Source organism: Cucurbita moschata, unplaced genomic scaffold (assembly GCF_002738365.1).
Source record: "Cucurbita moschata cultivar Rifu unplaced genomic scaffold, Cmos_1.0 Cmo_Scf00046, whole genome shotgun sequence".
Taxonomy (NCBI): domain Eukaryota; kingdom Viridiplantae; phylum Streptophyta; class Magnoliopsida; order Cucurbitales; family Cucurbitaceae; genus Cucurbita; species Cucurbita moschata.
In genome coordinates this window covers 1241333-1245961 of record NW_019268562.1, presented here as the reverse complement: position 1 = coordinate 1245961, position 4629 = coordinate 1241333, and the positions used below count along the sequence as shown (strand labels likewise).

At 34.3% G+C, this 4629-nt stretch overlaps 1 non-coding gene across 1 annotated transcript; it reads left to right on the top strand.

Moving 5' to 3' along the window:
* The first annotated feature begins 302 nt into the window (after window positions 1-302).
* Window positions 303-527, top strand: TRNAF-AAA. The gene is made up of 2 exons: window positions 303-339; window positions 492-527. It is a non-coding gene; the product is annotated as a tRNA-Phe (tRNA).
* Window positions 528-4629: the final 4102 nt, after the last annotated feature.

The following is a 4629-nucleotide window of genomic DNA, read 5'->3' as shown; positions in this document are numbered from 1 at the left end:
CGTTCGTTCACCGCACCTGTTTCTATTTGCATAACCTGACTATTCAATAAAAAATTAGTCATTATTTCTTTTTAAAATCTCAATGAATCAGCGAAAATATCTTTACTGATGAATTTTCATTTCTAATGATTGCGGGGATAGCTCAGTTGGGAGAGCATTAGATTGAAGATTTGAAGGTCTCATGTTCGATCCTTGTTCACTTCACATTGCATAACCTTATAGTTTAGTTATTATTATTTCTTTTTAAAATATAATGAATTAGTGGAAATAGCTTTACTTATGAATTTTTAATTTTAATGTTAGCAGGGATAGCTCAGTTGGGAGAGTGTCAAACTAAAGACTTGAAAGTTATGCGTTTAATCTCCACGTTCACCGCACTTGGTTGCATAAGTTCATTAAGTTGCATAACTTTATTCAATCTAAAACTAGTGATTATTTATTTTTTTAATTATTAGCGAAGATAAGTCAGTTTTGAGAGCGTCAGACTGAAAATCTGAAGGTCACGTGTTCGATCCACGTTCACTGCACCTGATTCACGTCACATAACTTGACTCCTGACTATTCAATTTAAAATTAGTGATTATTTCTTTTTAAAATATCAATGAGTTTTCATTTTTAATTTTAATGTTTGCCGGGATAGCTGAATTGGGAGTGGGAGTGGGCCTGTATTTTTAAAATATCAATGAGTTTTCATTTTTAATTTTAATGTTTGCTGGGATAGCTGAATTGGGAGTGGGAGTGGGCCTGTAGATTAAAATTTCAATGAATTAGCGTAAATAATTTGACTGATGAATTTTCATTTTAACATTAGCTTGGATAGCTGAATTGGGAGTGGGAGTGGGCCTGTAGATTAAAATTTCAATGAATTAGCGTAAATAATTTTACTAATGAATTTCCATTTTAATGTTAGCGTGGATAGCTGAAGTGGGAGTGGGTCTGTAGATTAAAATTTCAATGAATTAGCGTAAATAATTTTACTAATGAAAGTGATTAAAATTTCAATGAATTAGCGTAACTAATTTTACTAATGAATTTTCATTTTAATGTTAGCGTGGATAGCTGAAGTGGGAGTGGGTCTATAGATCTAAAAATAGCGTGGATTCCTAAATTTTCATTTTAATGTTAGCGTGGATAGCTGAATTGGGAGTGGGAGTGGGCCTGTAATTAAAATTTCAATGAATTAGCGTAAATAATTTTACTAATAATTTTCATTTTAATGTTAGCGTGGATAGCTGGAGTGGGAGTGGGTCTGTAGATCCTATTTGACTAGAAATGCTCTATAAGATATTTAGTAAAATGACTCATTTTATTACATGGAACAATAAAATTGATGTTCCCGTAGAATCGTCAATACATTCTACTTTCAATGTTGCTAAGTTGAGTCCTTTTGATGTAGGTGATGATTTTTCTGATTCGAGAACGAATCCTGAAGAGGGGGATGATGATAAGAATCACGGTGTACATTCTACTTTCAATGTTGTTGAGTTGAGTCCTTTTGATGTAGGTGATGATTTTTCTGATTCGAGGACGAATCCTTTTGAAGAGGATGATGATGATAAGAATCACGGTGTTCCAACTGGACCTATTACACAACCCAAGGCCAAGAAGATTTAACAAGCATTCATACTTCATCTACAAAATTGGATAGGCTAGGTTCAACCATCATTTCATGTGTTACAAGCTGATTTGTTTGAGTCAAGACCATTTGGAGATTCAAAAGTAAATATTTGCACGGTTGAAGTAGTGGATGAAGTTGCAAGCATCATTTCATGAGTGTTAGAAAACTTTATTTGTTATTTTAATTTCATAAAGTTTGTAATGCTCAAATTGACTTCGTCTTCTGTGGAGACTTAAAGGGATCGAGATTAAATCACGAACACTAACTTCTTTGTTGGGAGACTATAAATACCCACAAATTATTATGTAAAAGTATATTTGTAATCAATGAAATTGATCTCTCAAGTTGAGATGATCCTCCTTATAGAAATCTGAGCATATCTTTGTCATTTCTAAGTTTCATGCAATTCTTGTGGTAGATTGCATATGAGTCATTCAATCAAGCCTTGATCAAGTTCGATTGTGAGGTGACTCAATTTAGAAAAAGATTCCAAATCTTGTTTCTCAATCTTGGATCTCATTATCTAATTCTAGCTTATCTCTTGGTTGATCAAAATTTTGTATAAGAAGGTGTTAATCTCTTTAATACAAAGGTTCTTGCTTCTACAAAAGCTTGGCTCGTTGGGCTGAAGATTACGGTTGTGTTAAGAATGAGATAGAAAATAGAATTGGGAAGGTCTATATTATCATTGATATTGATATCCTTTAAATAGGATACAAGCTAGTACAAATGAGGAAAATATAAAATAATTAAATACTGAGAATAAAATAAAATATACTATAAATCAAATCATAAATGGAAGAATATTAAGATATAATATCTAAAATATATTCCATAAATAATATATCTCAACACTCCCCCTCAAGTTGGAGAGTGTATGTTAATCACGTCCAACTTGTCTTTAACTTGTCTTTATGGTAGGTCAATAACACCCAAGTTGTCTTTCACTCTTGTCTTCCCAGTAATGAAAATATCTGTAAAAAAATAGACCGCCCTTGATTGGTTTGCATTTTTAGACTTTCAAGAAATTATTGAATTTTCAAGAAAGATGCAAGACTCAGAAATAGGCCGCCTTCGATTGGTTTGCATTTTTAGACTTTCAAGAAATTATTGAATTTTCAAGAAAGATGCAAGACTCATAAATAGGCCGCCTTCGATTGGTTTGCATTTTTAGACTTTCAAGAAATTATTGAATTTTCAAGAAAGATGCAAGACTTAGAAATAGACCGCAATGATTGACTCGAGGATTGGTAACTTGTCCCATTTAATTTGATTTGGAACAAGTGAATATCCTCCCTGATTACTTGTTGGTCCATGCATAAATGCTTTAGTGAATAATAACACCAAGATCGGTGCTTTGGATCACTTGAGAGGCTGTGAAAGAAAATACGAACATCTTGAATATGTCACCTTAGAGCTTGGTGAGAAATTTGAAGATGCTTATAACGTATTCTTGATATTGGATGATTGACGACGGTAAAGACTTCACTGATTGGTTAGGGTTTGGCTTTAGGTTTAATACTCCTCTTGGACTCAGAGTCCATGGGGTATTAGGAATACCACGATCGGTGCTTTGATATTAGAAATATCAAGATCGGTGCTTTGATACCATGTTAAGAATGAGATAGAAAATAGAATTGGGAAGGTCTATATTATCATTGATATTGATATCCTTTAAATAGGATACAAGCTAGTACAAATGAGGAAAATATAAAATAATTAAATACTGGAATAAAATAAAATATACTATAAATCAAATCATAAAGGGAAGAATATTAAGATATAATATCTAAGATATATTCCATAAATAATATATCTCAACAGGTTGGTCTATCATCCTTTAACGGGATCTTCTATCCCCATGACTTGCTCTGATGCTGTCGTTCTTCTAACGCTGATGACATGTCCAGTTGTCGAGATTGGTAATGTCAGTTTGTAACCCATCCATTGAGGTTCTTGGAATGATTCTATAGCTTATCATTTCCATGTTAGGAGTTGGAACATGGGTCTTGGGCGAAGGAATCCTTCATTTACCACCCTTCGAATTCAAGGAAGTGTCATAAGGCTAAATTTTTTTTCAATTTTTTTTTCAATTTTATTGATTTTTTTTAGTCATTTTATTTGATTTTATTTAAATTTTGTCAAACTCACTCAGGTGCTCATCTAAATCATTTCAACCCTGTTGGCGTTAAATGAGAGAGACCTTGGAAATAACCTGTAACTATTCAACTGGATTATCACATTAACAATTTGAATCAAATAAAGTGACAAAAGATGAAAGCCAAATATCCAAACCGCGACGTCCTTTCATGTGTGTGATAAAGTTCTCAGAATTACCGCGACGTTTCGAGCTATTCGATCGTGTGGCTCTTTCTTCAAAAGGGTCAACATCAAACATCAGGTCTTTGATTGGCAACCCATCCAGAGGAGCCTCGATTGCATCGATTCCATCAAGTAACCAACGTAACTCTTAGGTCCTATGAGGAGTTCCAGTAACCTTCAAGTATTGTTCTACGTCAAACATAAAGCTTTTTAATTCCTTAGCATCCCGGTTTCCATTTAAGGGGTTGTATTCTTGGATTTTAAGTTTGTTAAGCCCACATGAACTTGGCTTGAGGTGTGGTTCTCTATAGCCCAACTTGTCAAACTCACTCGAGTGCTCATCTCAACCATGATGTCGTTCAACAAGAGAGACCTTGAAAACAACTGGATTATCGCATTACCATTTGAATCACCTGCTCATTGCATTAACCATTTGAAATTGAACAAAATATTCCATTGCAGGGAATCGAACTCGACTCTCCTGGGTGAAAGCTAGATATCCTGGCCGCGGGACAACAATGGATTTTTGGTGTAGATGTCCTGAAGTCTTTTGTCAGATCACTGAAGAGTTTTAGCATGATCTTTTGCTTAATGTCTAACTCTTCGACACGTCCTTCCCTGTGTGTGTTAGAGTTCTCAGGGCTACCGCGACGTTTCGAGCTGTTCGATTGTGTGACTCTTTCTTCAAA